Source organism: Capra hircus, chromosome 1, assembly GCF_001704415.2.
Source record: "Capra hircus breed San Clemente chromosome 1, ASM170441v1, whole genome shotgun sequence".
In the NCBI taxonomy this organism is placed as follows: domain Eukaryota; kingdom Metazoa; phylum Chordata; class Mammalia; order Artiodactyla; family Bovidae; genus Capra; species Capra hircus.
In genome coordinates, this window is record NC_030808.1 from 127,171,120 (window position 1) to 127,190,509 (window position 19,390).

Consider the following 19,390-nt stretch of genomic DNA (forward strand, 5'->3'; position numbering starts at 1 on the left):
GACACCTTGACTTTGGTCCAGTGGGACCCTTGTCAATCCTCTCACCCAGAGAACTGTCAGATAAGAAGTATGTATTTTAAGCCACCAAGTATTGGGTTGGCCAAAAAGTTCCTTTGGTTTTTAGATAAAAATAAAAGACACATTTTTGGTTTTCACCGACAACTCTATGGAACAATGTATTCACTGTTTTGTTCCACTATCTTCTGCCACTTTTCAGACAACTTCATAATTTCATCTTCCCAAAACTTTTTGTCTTTTTGAGCAAAGAATAGTTCCATGTGCCTTTTATAGTTTTCCAGGGAATTTAATTTTTTTCCATTAAGAGAATTTTGTAAAGACTGAAATAAATGGCAGTCCGGAGGTGCAATGTCTGGTGATTACGGTGGATGACTCAGAATTTCCCAGCCAAGCTGTAACAGTTCTTGTTTGGTCATCAGAGAAACATGTGGTCTTACGTTATCCTGGTGGAAGATTTTGCATTTTCTGCTGACTAATTCCAGACGCTTTTCCTCCAGTGCTGGTTTTAGTTAGTTTAAGTGGGAAGAGTACCTGCTGGAACTAATCATTTGGTTTTCTGAGAAGGAGTTCATACCCTTCCAATCCCACAATATACACAACATCACCTTCTTTGGATGAAGCCCAGCCTTTGGTATGGTTGGTGGTGGTTCATTTCACTTGCCCTATGATCTCTTCTGTCCCACATTACTATACACTCTCCACTTTTCATCACCCATCACAACTTGTTTTTAAAAAGGAACATTTTCATTACATTTAAGTAGAGAATCACATGTGGAAATATGGTCAAGAAGGGTTTTTTTTTTTTTCCTTAATGTATGTGGAACCCAAACATCAAAGTGATTGATGAAACCAAGCTGGTGCAAATGATTTTCAAGGCTTGATTTGGATATTTTGAGTATGTTGGCTGTCTCCTTCAAGGCCTAATGATGGTTGTTCTTAATTAATGTCTCAGTTTGATCATTATCAGCTTCAACTGGTCTACCAAACCATGAGCATCATCCAGTGAGAAATCTCCAGCACAAAACTTCACAACCCACTTTTGACATGTTTGATCAGTCATAGCAACTTCTCCATACATTGTGCAGATCTTTTTTTGCATTTCAGCTATGTTTTTAGCTTTCTTGAAATAATAAAGCATAATATGCCAGAAATGTTGCTTTTTTCCTTCCAACTTCAATATTAAAATGACTACACAAAATTGACCAATTTTGATAAGTTTTAAAATAATGCACATTGATATGACAGCTGTCACAATACAATCTAACAAAATTGTTTTGAATGAAGTTAAAGGCAACTAAGTGCTCCTAGAGCCATCTTACAGAAAACACCAAATGACCTTTATTGCTAACCCAATATATGGTGATTTTTACAGCAACAATGGAAAACTATTACACAGCTGACTAAGAGGTAACCAAAGTTGACCAGAGTTTAAGGTCTCTTGTCCTGCTATTATTAGAATACAAAGGACACCTGGGTTCTTAAGGTAAATGGGACATGAGAAGCAAATTTTGTACTTTGGACTTACTATTAGAGCCACAACCCCCAGAGTTCCCAGGATCCAAGTTTTCTCTTCTCTACTGTTAGAGATTCTTGGATGGGAAAGTTTGAGAATCACTGACAAAAGAATGCATTGGCCTCATTCGTAATTCTCACAATGGAGCGTATCACTGTGGCATGCAAACAGGGGAGAAAACGGACATGAATCTGAGCCGTGTAACCTTCTCAAGGATACATCGTGTTTGAGGCAGAGCTTTTATGGTTATTCTTTACCCAGAAGGAGGATCATACTTTAGTATCTGCTTGATCTTGGCTTTACTGTGGTCACTTAAAATGTCAGTCCATTTCTTTCTCTTCAGTGGCTCCAGAATTTTTCATTTGGTCTGCCTTGAAATCTTCAACCAACAGGGAGCCAAGGATACCACCCTCTGCTTTATGGACCAGAAGACCATGTGTGGACAGGAAGTCTAAGCAGGCTGTGGTCTTAGGCACCATCTTCCAGCATCTGTGACCACCAAGGGCGGGGCAACCTACCTGCTCAGCCCACTTTGCTCAGAGTTCCTTTCCACTGCCATCTTCCCTCCTCCACTCCTGGGAGCTGTCCAGCCTGCAGTTTGGAGTGCTCATATTTTGGCCTCATGCCACATCTGTCTCTAAAGGCTGTATGTCTGCTCCCAGATTCTCCAGTCACACTGACTTTATGACTTAACACCAGAGCTCCCAGTGATGCTGCTGTCCTGCTCCTCAGATGGAACCTCCTGGAATCCTGAGGAAGGTCCAAAGTTTCCACTGGACTCTGTCCCCACTACTGGGGTCTTGGATACTATGAACTGGCCATTTTTTCCCTTTGCCAGTGTTTTAATTGGCCTATTCATCTTTTCATTATTGAGTTGTAAAAGTATAATCATTCTAGATACAAGCCCCTTATCAGAAATACAATTTACGGGACTTCCCTGGCCATCCAGTGGTTAAGACTTTGCCTTTCAATGGAGGGGGTGAGGGTTCAGTTGCTGGTCGGAGAGTTAAGATCCCAGATGCCTCTTGGCAAAAAAAAACAAAACATAAAACAGAAGCCGTATTGTAACAAGTTCAATAAAGACTTTTAAAAAATGACCCACATCAAAAAATTCTTAAAAGAGAAATACAATTTGCAAATATTATATTTTCTCCTATTCTGTGGGCTGTCTTCTCTAGCACAGTAGGTATTCAATAGATCCTTATTGAATTCAATTGAATTCCTCTTAGGTCTAAGGCAAAGCCTTTACCTTCCACTAAACTTCAAATTTATTTCTTAGAGTTAAGAAAATACAAGTAAAAATAAACAATATGAGTAATGTGGACTGGACATATGCATTTTTGAAAAAATCTAAAATGTGTGTTTTTTCTTTTTTGGCCATGCCACATGACTTATGAGATCTTAGTTCCCTGACCAGGGGTTGAACCCATGCCCTGTGCAGTGGAAACATGGAATCTTAGCCACTGGACTTCCAGGGAAATCCCATAAAATATAAGTGGTTTCTAAACAACAGATTTTAACAAAGCACTTAATCTTTCTAGGCCTCAATTTCCTGTGCTATAAACTGGAGAGCAGTTTGGGAGCTTGAACTTGATTATCTCTTAAGTTTGTTTCTACTCTAACATTTAACAAATTTAATAATAACAGAGGTTGAGACCATGCCTCACGGCATGCTCGGTTTAGAACAAACCTCTTCAGAGTAATGACCATGTCTGTCTTGCTTGTTCCTGTATTCCAAGCACAAAGTGCTGTGAGCTACACATAGTAGGTAATCAGCTAGATGAATGGAGAAGGAAATGGCAACCCACTCCAGTATTTTTGCCTAGAGGATCCTGTGGACAGAGGAGCCTGGGGTGCTGCTGTCCATAGGGTAGCCCAGAGTCGGACACGACTGAAGCGACTTTGTATGCATGCATGCACTGAAGAAGGCAATGGCAACCCACTCCAGTGTTCTTGCCTGGAGAATCCCAGGGACGAGCCTGGTGGGCTCCCACAGAGGAGCCTGGTGGGCTGCCATCTATAGGGTCGCACGGAGTTGGACATGACTGAAGCAACTTAGCGGCAGCAGCTGGATGAATAGTTCTACTCAGTGCCCAGTAGTAAACTCATTGAGTGCCACGCTTGTAAATGCATCAGTGTTTCCCAAATGAATCTCTAGTGTGGATTCAGCTCTGATGGATCCATTGGCTGACTCAGCACTTCCATCTGCAGTCTAACAGTCATCACAATGGCAATGTGTCAAAAACAGAACTCTTGATTCTCCTCACCTCCCCAAATTTACTCCCTACTCCCATATCAGATTTTCTCACTTCAGTAATGGTACCATCTCCAATGAGATGCTCAGGCAAAAACCTAGGAGTCATTCTTAACTGGTCTTCTTCCTCCTTAGTGAGTGAGTGAAGTCACTCAGTTGTGTCTGACTCTTTACGACCCCATGGACTGCAGCCTACCAGGCTCCTCCGTCCATGGGATTCTCTAGGCAAGAATACTGGAGTGGGTTGCCATTTCCTTCTCCAGGAGATCTTCCCAACCCAGGGATTGAACCCAGGTCTCCCGCATTGCAGGCAGACGCTTTACCATCTGAGCCACCAGGGAAGTCATCCAATTCACCAAAAAGCCTTATCAGTTCTGCCTCCAAAACATACTAATCCAGCCACTCTTAGCCACTCAGCTTACCACTCTGGCTCACACCACTATCTTCTCTTCCTGGGATTCCTACCGGGCCTTCTAACTGAGGTCCTTGAATCTACACTACCCTACCTACAATATTTCTTCTTATGGGAGCTGGATGATTCTAAAAACTTAATCCATACCGTACCACTCCCCTGTTCAAAACTCTCCAATGACTTCCTATCACAGCAGGAATCCATCTTAACCATGAAGTCTTAACCATGACCTAGAAAGTTCAAGTGATCAGGACCTGGCTTCTCTCTGGCCTGACTTCCACATCTCCCTGCCTCGTATATTCTGGACTTCTGGACTCCAGTCTGGACTTGCTGACCTCTTCAGCTCTTTAGAAATGCCCTGCCCAGCATGTTCCACCACAGGGCCTGTGAACCTTCTGATCTCTGCCTGGTTCACCTGAGTTTTCAGCATGGCTTGCTCAGGTCTCTGCTTAAATGTCACCACCTCAGCGAGGCCTTATTCAAGACCCTTTCTAAAGAAGCCTTTTCTGGGACTTCCCTGGTGGTCCAGTGGCTGACATTGTCTTCCAGGGTGTGAGTTCGATCCCTGGCTGGGGAGCTGAGATCCCACATGCCTCTCAGCCAAAAATCCAAAATACAAAACAGAAGCAATATTGTAACAGATTCAATACAGACTTTAAAAATAATAAAACTAAAACATAAAGAAGCTCCTTCTGCACTCTCTGTCCCTTTATTCTGCTTTCTATTCACTCACGGTACTTAGCATCCCCTAAGTTACAGTAGGTGTATGTCTGTTTACTTCTTAATCATTTCCCTGACTAGAAGGTAAGCTCTATGAAGGTAAAGATCTCCTTTTTATTTATTCAGTGCCATATTCCTGGCACTGGGTACCATTTCCAGCACATTATAGACATTCAATAAATATTGTTGACTAAATAAATAAATCTATGGTATCACGGTTTATCATCTGATAGTAAGCCCTGGGTTTGTGCCCAGTCTGCTCAATAACTGAACAGCTTGGTCAAATCATCCAAACTCTCTAGGTCTCAGTTTCCTTATTTAAAAAAATTAACTGGTAATGCCTATCATGAAGGATGTTGTGGGGCTTAGAGATAAAGGATGAAAGTGCCTGATACTAGGTACTCACTTCATAGACCTACAGTGACTCATAAAAGTAAACATCTTTCTCTATGCATTACTTGGTTCAGGGCAAAGGCAGCCATCAAAACTGCTCTCTTAGAACCAGGACTTATTGATGGAATATGGCACACTGGAGGCTGAGGAAGAAAAGGAATCCATTCTGGTGCAGGAGACTCAGAGAGCTGGGATCATATGCCAGTCACAGTAGCCAGCCTTAGAGATACTACTTCTGGATTCAAGTCAAGGCACTGCTTTGTTCTGTGGACGGCAGCAGGGTTGGAGGCAATGATTCAAAATGACCTCAGCTTTTGTCTAATCTGGTCCTGTGACCAGACCACAGGCGATACCTTGTCAGTAATTTCCTTTGCTGCTCTCTGCCAAGAGGCCCATCATCACGGCAAAATACTGTGAGCTGCTGCAAAGGAGGAGGCAACTCTATGAGTTCTGTTTTTTCATAAAGGATGTCTTTTGTTTGTTTACAATTTTATTTATTTACCTACTTATTTGACTGCACTGGGTCTTAGTTGAAGCATGCGGGCTCTTTAGCTGTGGCATGTGGGATTTAGTTCCCTGATCAGGGATTGAACCTGGGACCCTTGCATTGGGAGTGCAGAGTCTTAGTCCACTAGACCACCAGGAAACTCCTGCTGTATGTGTTTTGACATGCAAAGATCTTCAACACATATTGCCAAGTGAAAACCTCAAATGCAGATCAAGGCATGTGTACAAACACACACTAATGACACTCTACTGGACTTCTGTACAGGTTTCTATAAATGTATGGAAGCACATAGAAAGGGACAGAAATCATGTCAATTACCTTCATTTTCACAGAGAAGTGGACAGGGGATAAAACTGCAAGTAGGTGTCAAAGGAGACTTCAGCTTTATCCAAAATACATCTATACAAAGAGACGATTACTTCTGTAATTAAAAATTATTTTTTAAAACCTCCCAAACAAGCTGATGCTAAAATACTATGTTTAAGGTCAAATGAAGTGATTTACTTTCCCCTTAACTAGCGTTTCTCACATGGGTCAGTCTCACCCCCAAGAGGTGTTTGGAAATGCCTGGTGGCATTTTGTTGACATCCAGGGTATTGGCATTTAGTTCCCCAAAGAGAGGGATGTTAGGCATCTAGTGTGCTAGAAAGTCCCACACCACAAAATAGGACCTCTGCCCAAATGCCAACAGTGGTCTTTGTGAGAGACACTATAGAAGTTTGGGTGGGTTGTACTTATAAATTCATCCGTGACTCCCAATTAGAAACTTTCTGTCTTTGATCTGAACTACCCAGATGCCTGGGCCATGTTCCATCTGGATATATGAAATAGTAAATTTTACACCTGATGGTCTTGAGAAGGAAATTGAAAGGCATGCTAGTTGCTCTGGCTGGGAAGGCCAAGTGGCTTGGGTTTTATGTCTCTGTATAAAGTATGCAAATATTTCTGATAAGGGTTGTCCAAGGCACCAGCCGGAGCCCCTGTACCTAGTTGAGACCTGAAGACAAATGTCCCACCAGCCAGCAGTCGGGGCAGGGCTGACAGCCTTCCAGGGAAAGTTGGGAGAGGTCCTTTTCCAGTGATTAGCGATTTCCACACCAGACTGGCTGCCCTCAGACGCCTGCAGCCCTTGGGAAGTAGCTCCCAGCTCATAGCAATGAGAGCTTGAAAGGGGACATTCAGCAAAACAGAATGAACCTGTTATATTTTCTCCTTCAGTTCTCTAGTCTCTGACACTGTTGTGGTACATGCATTCACAAATATGAATTGGGCATCTCCTCTGTGTCAAAGGTGTAACACAGAATGAGACAGACATGCTTCCATTCTAGCAAGGAAGACACCATAACAAAGCAGATCACTTTAAACAGTGATGACCATTAGGATGAAACAACGTGGGGTAATGTGATTGACAGAGACTAGGGGTGGGGTCGACGTATGACAGAGTCCAGCAGAGACCTCTGTAGGGAGGTGGTCTGAGGAAGTGAGCTTAGCTCTGGGGAGAATAACCGTGCTGGCTCTGGGAACTGGGGTGGCAGCTGTGGGTACCCTGTGCCTTTGGGGGCTGTTCTCTCAGCTCAGCCGCCTAGGACAGCGGATGTGGGTTAGATCTTTACCTGCTCCAAGGCAGGTAAAATTATGATGAATGACATTCTCACTTCTTATTTTGTCTACCAGCTTTCTCCACCCAGGATTTCATCTGCACCTAAGAAGTTGATTTCATTCATTTTGGAGGTGTAGGGGTCAGACAACTAGCATGGGATTTTACAAATTATTGTTAATTAAAAACACTTCTACGGCACTTAGTGTCAGGCACTGCTCTGAATGCTTGACAAATATTAAGCCATTTCGTCTTCACAACAAATCTACATACCAGGTCCTGGGGAGGAGTATAATCCTCAGTTCATACGTGAGACTCTGGGGCTGTTTCTCCCATCATGGCCCCTTCCGTGATGGTGTGGTCCTGCGTTAGCACTGGGCTGGGACACGGCAGCACTGGCTATCTGATTCAAGCTATCGAATCAGAATCTGTTCTCTCCAGTGATCCTTATGGATCACAAAGCTGAAGTCCATGGATCTAGCCCCTCTGTTCATTTTTAGAGAAAGACCTCAAGGATGAGTCTTCCATCATTAGCTAATTGTTCAAAATTAGCTACTTTATCATATGTCCATAGCTAGCTAATTGTTCAAAGTTCAGAAAGTGCGTTGTTTTAGCGTACCTTTCCCCTTCCTTGAAGCTCACGTCTCAGGTAGGGGAACCAAGCACAGACGGGCAGAATCAACCAGGTTGCCAAGGCACATCTAAGCAGGACGTTGTACCTGCAGAGGGCTGGTGGTGGTGGTGAGAAGGAGACGGTATGGAAGAGATGCTTCAAACTACAAGGTGTTGTTCCTGCCTCAGAGAGCACCTCGTCCCCACGTGGACAGAGGACACCTAAGCGCCAAATGGGGTAGAGGCAGAGCTCCTTCATTTTCCCAGCGAAATCCCATCCCATCCCAGGAACAACTAACTGAAGTCAGTGTAACCATCATATATCCTTGACGGAAAGAAAGAAAGGGAAAGTGGAAGAAAGAAAGAGGGGGTGGGGAGTAAGGGAGAAAAGGAGAGAAAGAAAGAAATGATTGATAGAAAGAAAGATGGGGGGAGGGAGGGAAAGAGAGAAGGAAGGAAGGAGGGAGGAGGAGGGAGGAGGAGGCAGGAGGAGGCAGGGGGAGGGGGGAGGGCAGGGAGAGGAGGTGGGGGAAGAGAAGGGCAGATCAGGGAGAAGATCTTAGGTTGTGGGGTATCCTCCCCACACCCCTACAAGGAGATGCCTCAGAGGGAATATGCATTTCCCCGTGGAGCTCTGTAGCTGAGACTGGATCTAACATTTAAAGGCTTTTTTTTCCAACACATGGCCTCTGAAAGCACAATAATCACATCGCCTGGTTGTCAGCCAAAAAACACAGTCTGCTCTGGTGCTAGAGGAAAAAGCAACTGTGTTGGGCTTTCTGGGAGACATATGTGTCCCATACCTTCTGGGTGATTTGAAGGATTTTCCAGGGACATTTTGATTACATGTAGTTTCATTTTGGGCTTCCCTGCTGTCTCAGCCAGTAAAGAATCCGCCTACAATGCAGGAGACTGGGGTTTGATCCCTGGGTTGGGAAGATGCCCTGGAGGAGGGCATGGCACCCCACTCCAGTGTTCTTGCCTAGAGAATCCCATGGACAGTGGAGCCTGGTGGGCTGCAGGCCATGGCATTGCAGAGTCAGACACGACTGAGCGACTAAGCAGCAGCAGCAACAGCAGTTTCATTGTACGTGGCTGGTTTCAGTCACTGCTCTGTACGGAAGGTACCACACCGCGTGTCAAGGTCTCATGTGTTCTGACTTCCTCTGTCACCAGAGCTGAGAAGCCGCTGACCGGGTCTGGTCTTATGCTGCAGAGTCCATGCTGGCAACAAGGCTGCAGCCTCCGGAGGAAGCAAGAGCCTCACAGTTAGTGACTGATTCTGACAACGCAAATCCCCCGCTTCAACATCCCTTTGTTCACACAATGGACTTGTGGGCTCAGAATCCCTGCAGCGCAGGGTCTGTCAGCCGGCTTGCCCTCTCGGGTCCCACACCAGGCCTCCTACAGTCAGCCTGACCCCCTGGTGACCCCTCCTCTCCACTCAGCACTGGCCGGACCCAGGCTCTCCCTCTTACAATGTGAGGGGCAGCCAGACAGCTGTGGGCTCTGGTGCAGGGAAGATGCATAGACTCTGGGCTGGTGGCCACTTTGAGCACAGGAAGGGGAGCAACAGGCAGAGGGTGGCAGAGAGAAGTGGGGTGAGGAAGTGTGGGGTGAGCCACTAAGGCAGTTGGCAGCTGCCCCTGCCTTCCTTGCCTGTGCCTTGCACCGCCCAGCCCCTCTCACTGAGCTGGTCCACTCCATCCTTTCTCCTGCATGCAAACAAGGCTTTAGAGGCCCTGGCTTCACACTGACCCCTGGGGGGCTCCAAGGCCTGCAGAGAAGAGACAGTCTAACTGTTAAATGATTCACTTCAGAGTTTTCACCATTTGTGACCTCTGGTCACCCAAAATGCAAACTTCTAAGCATTTAGATGGTCTCAGCAAGTTTATGTGTCCCTTTCGTACAGGTCAGCTCTTTTTACTGGGTTCTGTGTAAAGTGCCCACTCTGAGCCAAACCCTTCCTTTTCTGATGGTTTCTTAGTGTTACAGGCACCACTTTTCAGCAGTGGGCACAAGTTTTTCCTACTATTTATCACTTGAGCCATGAAAATAATCACAATGGTTTTCAAATTTTCAGCACATACTTTTTTTTTTTTTAATGTGACTTGAGACCCCCATGCAGAAGAGGTGTAAGCCTAGTTAGCTCTGGGCTTCTTCTCTCTGTGCCCCTACCCCCACTCTCGGCCACAGGCGCTCCTAAAACCCAAGGGCCCTGGGAACAAACATTGGGTGCACAGTTCAGGGCGGCAGCTTATTTCATCCTTATCTCAGGCAAACATCAAGGAGCACCTGTTAATATTATGGATGTACTCTAGCCTGCCCTGAGCTCTGGGAATGCTCTGGGAACATAGCAAAGTGAGAGATGTGTCCCTGACACAAAGGAAAGGCAGGAAGATAAGATGCCAGAAGCCATCAACCCTGCCCAGTCCAGGGGGGTCACAAGTACACTTAATGCTAGGGGCTCAGAGATGGGTAGAGAGGCCAGGTGAGTCTTGGGCAGGGTTTCTGTAGATTTACATAAGAGACAGTAAAACCTGAAAGGTGAGTGTGGTTGGTACAGCCTAACAGGAGAAGCATGGGCAAGGTTGGAAAAGTCTGTGCAGCGTCCAGGGGAGAGTTAGCTGATGAATTTGTCTGGAGAACAGGGCGTTCGGAATGGGAAAGTGGGAAGGAGCCAGAATTCGAGTGGAAGACTAGGAAAATTCAACTCATTTCAGAGGCCATGAAAAGACTTGAATGATTCAACTTAGGAAAAAAAAAAATAGGACAAAGAAAAACAAGATAAGAACAAGAATCAGACACTGCATGCTGCTGAGATGCGCTGTCTGACGCCGTCTGCAGGAAAAGAGAGGGGTGAGCAAAGGGAAGAGGTTGATGACACATTTCCCCACTGCTGACCCTCCCCCCAAAGGGTCACATGCCCTGAGACCAGACAAGGCAAAATGCACTATCACCACTTATTCATCAGACATTGATCGGCGTGGTGACTCATGCGAAGTCACCCAGCTAAGGACTCTGGGGGTCCTGACTCACAGGCCTTCCCAGAAGAAGCCTCTCCATCAGGAACACGTGAGCTCCAAACACTTGTGCAGCCGCCAGAGAGTACAATCTCCCTGCTAGCTCTGTGCTCTCAGATCTTCCCCTTTCTACCCAAATCCAGGAATGGGGAACACCCAACGTCCCTTCCAGCCCAGGCTCAGCTTGCTACGCATAGCCAAAGGAATTCAGAGAAGAACGGCCTTCTGTTGAAACCCCTCCGAGATCATCACAGTGAAACACCCACACACGACATGCACACACAGGCATTCTGGGAGCAGACGTGAGCAACCGTGACGAATGGGTCCTGGAAAGGTGAGAGCTGCACTCGGCCTGCCCTGAGGGAAGGATCTCAATGCTACAAAATTCTCTGGGGGTGATGGTTTAAGATGCTCCCTCATTGGACACGGTTTGATGGTAACACGTGTGGGCTGGCTGGCTCTCTCTGCCTTTGTGTCCCCTACATGGTGTTGTGGATAGAAGTCCGTCTGCCAATGCAGGGGACACAGGATCGATCCCTGGTCTGGGAAGATTCCACATGCTGCAGAGAAGCTGAGCCACAACTACTGAAGCCTGCGCCCTCTAGAGCCAGTGTGCTGCAACTACTGAAGTCGTACCTAGGGCCCCTGCTCTGCAACCAGAGAGCCACCGCAATGAGAAGCCCGCTCACCACAACTGGAGAGTAGCCCCTACTCTCCTCAACTAGAGAAAAACCTGCTTGCAGCAAGGTAGACCCAGCGCAGCAAAATAACAAAGAAAGATTGCATTAAAAGAAAAAAAAAAAAGAATCCAGAGAGGCAAGTGAAGCATAGAGTCTGAGTACCCTACACAAGATTCCCCAACAAGGCAGTGGGTGGCCCCCTCTCATCCCGGCCTTGCAGGTGCAGAGGCTGTGCTTTGTCCAACAGCTCCACAGGATGGACAAGAAATGACTTCATCAGAAAGGGGGACAAAGAGGAAGAGGAAGGTGCTGCACATCCCCTCATCATGGGAGGAGAGGAAGGCTTTCCGCGAGGGAGGTTGTGCAGGTCTCCCCAGCACCTCTGCTGAATTTCCAGAATTCTCTGTTCCGGAGACCCAGGGGAGGGCACAGTGGTGGCCTTACAGTCAGGAGAGCACGTCAGCTGGTGACTCAGCGCTGATGGGAAGGCCAGACCTCCCTGAGGTTACTGACTACAGTCAACACTGGGCTCTTTCACCTCCCAGCTCCTGTCCCCACAGGTGAGGAGGGAACACAGACAGCCTTCTGGTGACAGTGACCCCCTCCTCTTCCGCAATATGCGTGCCATCTGCTCTTCACTGGTTTGCTAATCCAGCTAGTTTTCTAAATTTACAAATACAATACTGTGCATCTGATTTAACAGAAATCGCAAACAGGACTAAAGGCTGTCCAATAAAAAGGAGAAACAGAGATGTGGGATAACTTTCTAGTTCTTGACACACTGGTGCAAGGCAAGCTTTGGGGCACTTCCACCTTTGTCCCAGAGGAACTCGCCCTGCATTGCATGTCCATCCACGCCCACTCTCCTCCACCCCATCCCTAAGCTCTGGCCCCTGGACTATCAGGGTTCCGCGGCAACAAAGTTTATAATATCCTTGCTCTGTTCTAGAAATAGAATTGTTTGTGCTTCATCTGGAGCTTGATTCTTAAAAACAACCAACATTTACGGTATTCTGGTTGTGCAAGAACTGTCCTCTCCAGAGGCAAGAGGACACCCTCGGAGAAGAACATGCAGATGTGCCCCTAAACTGTTGCTGCTCAGTGGAAAGGAAATTAACTAAATTGGGAGGATTCGGGAGGGTACGGAGTGAGGCATTCTGGTTGTTTTTGCTCGGCATGTTGAAGGCATTTTCTCTAACTCCTATCCTTGAGCTGGCGTGAAGGATGGGCGAAACAGCGGTCTTCTTCCATGGACTATCCATCTGTGTTTTTTGCACACCAGTTATGTGCTGTGTACTGTGTTAAGTATTTAAGATGCATAGAAGAACAGTTCTCACCTTCAAAATCTCCCCAGGGAGAAGGAAAATCGAAGGCAGTGTGCAAAGAAAAATCGAAGCCAGGACGCTCCAAGAAGACAGGGTTTTCTGTTTTGTTCATTGCTGTATTTTTTAGTTCTTAGACTAGCCAGTTACTGCATCCATGACTGAGCACAATGGCTGAGTTATGCACAGTGGTGGTGGGGGGAAGGGGAAAGGGGGCGCCTATCAGAACAGTAAGGAGGAGCCCTGAGGGCACCCGCCTCAGGCTCGAAGCCCAAGAAGGAGGAGGACATGGGAGGAAGTTGAACAAGGGGATTTCCAGTTGTATGGTAGAAGCAGAAGGTGAAGCTGGGAATGTGGCAGGAGATGAGGGGACAATGACAAGAGGAGGCAAATCATGAAGGGACTTGTGTGCTGGGCTGATGAGCCTGGCCTTTATTCCAGGGGTGAGGGAGTATCCTGGAGGGCTGTCCCAGGGGAGTGGTGTGGTCAGGTCTGTACATTAGAGACATCCCTGCATGGGCAGGTGGTGGGTGGATGAGCTGGAGGTGGGAATTCAGCTAGGGAACTGAGGCTGTCTCTGGGATGAGATGTGTTAAGAAGCTGAACTGAAGCTTCTTAACTCAGGCTACTTTCTGAGAGCTGAGCTTTTGGACAGAAGGCTCAACTCTTGGAAACATTCAGAAGGTGGCCCAATTCTATAGCTCAGGGGCTTTGTGGAACAGCTCAGCACTGGGTGAGCTCCTGATCTGGGTTGCTGAGCAGTGGGTGGTGGCATCATCCACCAAGAGAGAGACTAAAAGAGCAGTGGCCTCAGCAAGTTTTGAGGAGCTCTGAGTACCACTGTGTGTTGTGCATGTAAGGAAGTCTTTAGACAGGTGGATCTATTTACTGATGAGAGGATTATGGCAAGTAAGTTGTAGATGAAGCCAAGGACAGAACAATCTAGGCTAGCAGGCACACGAAAGTGCATGATAAACACCACCTGTAAAGATGGATAGACACAGAGAAGTCCATGGAGACTGGGAGAGCCATTTTGAAAAGAGAGTATCACTATTTCATTGGATTGGTGTGTGTGAATGAATGAATGAGTGTGTATATTAAATGATTTATCCCTGCCATTCCTCCTGGCTCCTCCCTCTTGAAGTAACTTCAGGCGCTAGACCAGAGGACCAGAATCTGTCCCCAGTTATCTTGGGGTAACAGCCACCAGAGGCAGCACCTAGTTCTTGATGTGACTACAAAGTCTGTCTTGGATTTTCAGGAAATATTGAAAGTCAGAAAGACTCTCATCAGGCCATACTGTTTAGATTTCCTTAGTTTGGAGGTGATATACTGTTTTTGTTCTAGGAAAGCATTCATGGTACCATATTACATTTAGTTGTCAAGCTTCCTTAGGCTGCTTTAGGCTGTGATAGTTTCTTACACTTTCCTTGATTTTTGTTTGCTTGTTTTATTTTGGTTTGGTTTTGGCCATAACACATGGCATGCAGGATCCGAGTTCCCTGACCAGAAATCAAACCTCTGGGCTGCAGTGGAAGCATGGAGTCTCAACCATTGGACCTCCAGGAGCAAACTGTCCTTGGTTTTGATGACTCTGACTGTTTTGAGGGGGCTTCCCTGGTGGCTCAGTCTGTAAAGAACCCACCCGCCAGTGCAAGAGACACAAGAGACGCGGCTTCGATCCCTGGGCCAGGAAGATCCCCTGGAGAAGGAAATGGTAAGTCAGGTATTTACAGAATTCCCTTCAGTGTGGGTTTGTCTGTTGTTTTCTCATTATTGGCGTTACAGAAACTGGAGAGGAAGACCATAGAGGGAAAACGCCATGCTCAGGGCCAAGGTGCACACTGTTGACTGAAGTTATCACTGCTGATGTTGACCTTGGTCACCTGGCTGAGTCCACCTCTGCCAGGTTTCTCCACTGTAAAGTCACTCCCTGCCACCTTCCAGACTGCGCCCTTCAGAAGGAAGTCACACTTAAGGAGTGCAGAGTTCTGTTCCCCCCTTCTTGAGGGAGGAGCCAATTCGCTCAAATCTCTGCATTTTCATCTGAAGAAAAATCTCTTCAGCCCTCTTTTCCTCCTTTCAGACAGTCTTTTAGGAATACACAGACCTGTCAGCTATGGAGCTCAACTGATGCTGTGCAGGGCCCTGGGGGGCTCCTGGGCACAGAGACTTTCTGTGCCCCCATTTCTTTGATTATAGGGAACAGCCTTCATTCAGCCTGCAGGACCTTTCCTGGGTTCCAATGGGCAGATTCAAGCAGTTGTGAATTAGAGACTGGAGGCGATGTGAGACCAAGGAGAAACAGTCAGGAGCAGCTTTGGGGCAAGGTCCTGTTTCCCCATCAATGGAAACACACAAGAGTTATCTTTGAGCTATTTTGTGGATACTGAAACCGCTTCCCTGCCCCCCGCCGCCCCCCCACTGCCCTGAGGTGAGAGAAGTTAACAACGATTAACTGGTAGGCTGCCCATAAGCATGCAGATCCCAAACCAGATGAAAAGAGAAGGTTGATGATGCTTACTCCTACTTACCTTACCACCAGCCCATCAGAAGAATGTCCATGAGCTGATCATGCCTTCTTTGGACAATGGCTATATAACTTCTCACTATCTTCCCCAAGTGGGGACACACGGTTTTGAGGGCATTAGCCCACTGTGGCTCCCTTCACCTGATGAAGTAATAAAGTTATCCTTTTCTGCTTCACCCAAAACTCTGTCTCCAAAATTCAGTTCAGCACCAGCGTACAGAGAAACTGAGCTTTCAGCATTATGACTTTAAAGGGACCTTTTCCGGGACTTAACATTTCTAAATGTTATCTGTGTGCACCTCAAAATACTATCTGCCATGTTTAAAATACAAGTAGTGACTTCCCTCCAGGCAGGCACTGGTTTACTGCTGGGCCTCCAGGCCTGGAGTTTCGCTTTGAAGCAAGCCTGGAAGATGTCTTGTCCAGGGGCCCGTCTGGCAACCTTGTCTACCCTGCTGGTGTCATGTAAGATGCTGGCCTAACTTAAAAGTCAGGAAGAAGTGAAAATTCCCCACAAGAGGCAGAGTCAGAAAGGAAGTGCTTGAAAAGAAGAATGCTGTTTCACTGTATTATGTAATGTCCCACTTTGTTATAATAACAGCACTCACTTCTATAAACCAAGAGTATCACAGTAAAGACACACTACATGGTCAGAGACGGCATCATACAGAGGAGGTAAGGTGAAGAATTTTCCACCAAGACTGTAGAAAGAATTATTTACTTGGTGAAACTCCAACGAGAGTAAAAGCCATGTGAGTCAGGAAACATAGTGCTTGTATCTTAGGATAATACATTTTTATATCAATGATTTAATAAAGAATTACTGTGCTCTGGTAAGATAGGACCCCGCCCCTCCCCCCCCCCCACTTGGGTTCCCTCCAGTGTCTGTGCGCTGCTGACCCCTGTGGCCTCCCCACAGGGTAAGGAGAAGTGACAAGCCAATTGTTTTTCTCTTTCACTCTATTTTCCTCCTTAGTGCCTGGACTTTGAAGTTCACTGTCATGTAAACATTAACTTGCTTCTTAAATAAAGCCACAGAAGGCAAACTGTAATCTGAGCATATGATTTACCCAAACTCTTTCCCATGAGCCCTAAGGATTCTAATTTCTTCTCTACCAAGATGTCTCTGTCTCATAGAATTAGTTTTGAAATAGGCTTAAATTATCATCAACATCATCATCATTATTATTATTGAAGTGCTTTCCAAAGAATACCCATCAGAGATGATGTTAGGTGGTAATATCCATCAAGTTTCTTTTTAAAATATATTTAAGTTAAAAAAAAAAAGTTTGACACTGTAAAGCAATTATCCTCCAACAACAAATAAGAAAAAAGAAAAAAAAATTTTGATTTAAAGGGAAAAAACATGTTAAATGGAGGTACAAGTGGCAAAACACAGGACAAAAATCATCCCTGGTTGAAGTTTGGGACCCACTGAACTCTCGCAGTAATCAGTTTCACATGTGAAATTTATTGTACACAGAAAGCCTGAATCGTAACTTTGGGAACACCCCATAGCAACTGAGAAAGTACAGTTTTATTTTTTTGCAGTAGCCAGTCATCTTCTACCTATGTTACCAACAGTTTTCTTTAATAACATAGTTGTGCTGATCACGAGAGTCTAAATCATGCTGGCAAATCCTTCAAAACAAATTACATGCCTCATTAATACAATCTTTGCAAGACTGGTGTTAAAACAGAGGTGTCTTGGAATTTTGCTTTGGAAATGTTTTTAGATTTTTCTAAAACATTATATTTTTTATTTTTTCATTATATATTTTTATTTTTCATTATATTTATTTTTATTATATATCTAAAAGTTATATTTTATTCTCCCCAAATTAAAATGATATAAAATTATAGTGAGCTTTTCTAACACCAAAAACCTTAATATATGTCACTATCTGAATTGCTGAAGAAACAACACCTTAGTTTTGAGATCTTGACTTTATAAAAATGATATGTCTTAATTATTTCCCTTCTACATCCATCACGCTGGTGTGTTCTTTTGCCACATATGTGTCATATAGAATTATTTTGCTGGACTTGAACTGTGTAGCTTGTATGGTGTCAAATAAATAAAAGATCGATACTTTAAAAATGTTAATTTCCTTAATCTTTTTCTGTCCTGAGATGTTTTTCATTGACATGTAATAAAATATTTTTGAGTTGTTAACCCCTCTCCACAGTAGGAAGTCTACATATTTGTAAATTTATTTAATCCACAATTTCAGATTAGTTGGCCTTTTCTAAATACCAAACCGGCCAGCTGCAGTCAATTTGATCACTTCCATGATCATCTTGCATTTATCCATAACTAAAGTAGCTGGTGGCAGAAGGCAATGGCACCCCACTCCAGTACTCTTGCCTGGAAAATCCCATGGACAGAGGAGCCTGGTAGACTGTAGTTCGCAGGGTCGCTAAGAGTCGGACACGACTGAGCGACTTCACTTTCACTTTTCACTTTCATGTATTGGAGAAGGAAATGGCAACCCACTCCAGTGCTCTCGCCTGGAGAATCCCAGGGACAGCAGAGCCTGGTGGGCTGCTGTCTAGGGGGTTGCACAGAGTCGGACACAACAAAAGTGACTTAGCAGCAGCAGCAAAGTAGTTGGTTGTTTAAATTTGCTTTGGAGAATTGGGTATAGATAGAACAAATGGCAGTTACATTACAGAGTTTTGAATTTCTCTTAAAATATGAGCACTGCTGTTTATCTTTATGCTTAAGTTCCAAGAAACACTTTTTGATTATTCTTGTTATTCTGGTTGTCTACTATTATTTTATCTTTATAAATACATCCTTTAATTTGCAAAGTGACTTAATTTGTTTAATTGATTCTAGGTGTCAGTGATAATGCCACTAATTAGCTTTGAAAACATAACTATGATATCATCGTACTATTTTTGAGCAATAAATGAGCGTTCTTTCCATCCATGGCAATCTCCAGTCCTTTCCTTCCCGCCCCCACCCTTTCCTTCTGTCTTCCTCTCCTTCCGTCATCAAATATTTATTAGGCATTTGCCTGTCCAGCACATACTAGCTGTGGAGAATCAATGATGGATAAAACTCTCAGTCCACTCTAAGTCCAGCTTATTCTATTGATTTAAAATTTTTTCTTCCTGTTTATTCCAAAGGTCATTTGGACAAAACACACTAATGAAATTCATGGGAAATAAAGCAAATATGGACAACTTTCACTGAGTTGGAGAAAAAGTATATCACCAACCTTTAGCAGCTGCAGTGAACTCTTTCTTCTCTGGGGGCTTGGCCTATATCAACAATTCTTCTTCTCCCCAAGAGCTGGCCCTGGGGCAGGCATTCTTCCTCCTCTAGCATGAATAACCTTGGCTGGGAATGTTTGGTTGGACACCAGTTAGATGAGACCCAGAGCAGCCGGAGAGCCCTCCTAGAAACCCTAGGTGCCCACACTTGTTTGGTGTGGCCGCATGAGGCCTCTGGTACAGAGCTCCTGTAGAAAACCACAAATGCACAGGAAATTGGGGAAAATCAGATAAAGGCAAACCATTAAATGACACATGAACAGAAAGGAAACAGTTAAGAATTAACCCAAACTAATTTAAGGCTATAAGAATGAGTGGTGCAACGGTTTAGTTAATAAGTAGCTGGTCTCCAAAACTAGGACACTGGAGCCAAATGACTAAGGGCTTTTAGAGCCATCAAGGGACAGGTGGAAGGAGAAATGGGCTCACCCCAGAGAGAATCACAAATGGCTGTGGGTGGTAGAAGGCGATGCATCCTTGACTCATACAGATTCGCACATGCACTCATCTACCTCTACGTAAACCT

General features: G+C 45.1%; 1 protein-coding gene across 1 annotated transcript in view; it reads right to left on the minus strand.

Moving 5' to 3' along the window:
• The window catches only part of ZBTB38 (zinc finger and BTB domain containing 38), a 135,572-nt gene extending 116,532 nt beyond the window's left edge, over positions 1-19,040 (minus strand). Inside the window, exon 1 of the mRNA XM_018049743.1 lies at positions 18,810-19,040. The gene's annotated coding sequence lies outside the window, so the exon portion shown is untranslated. The remainder of the gene's footprint in view (positions 1-18,809) is intronic.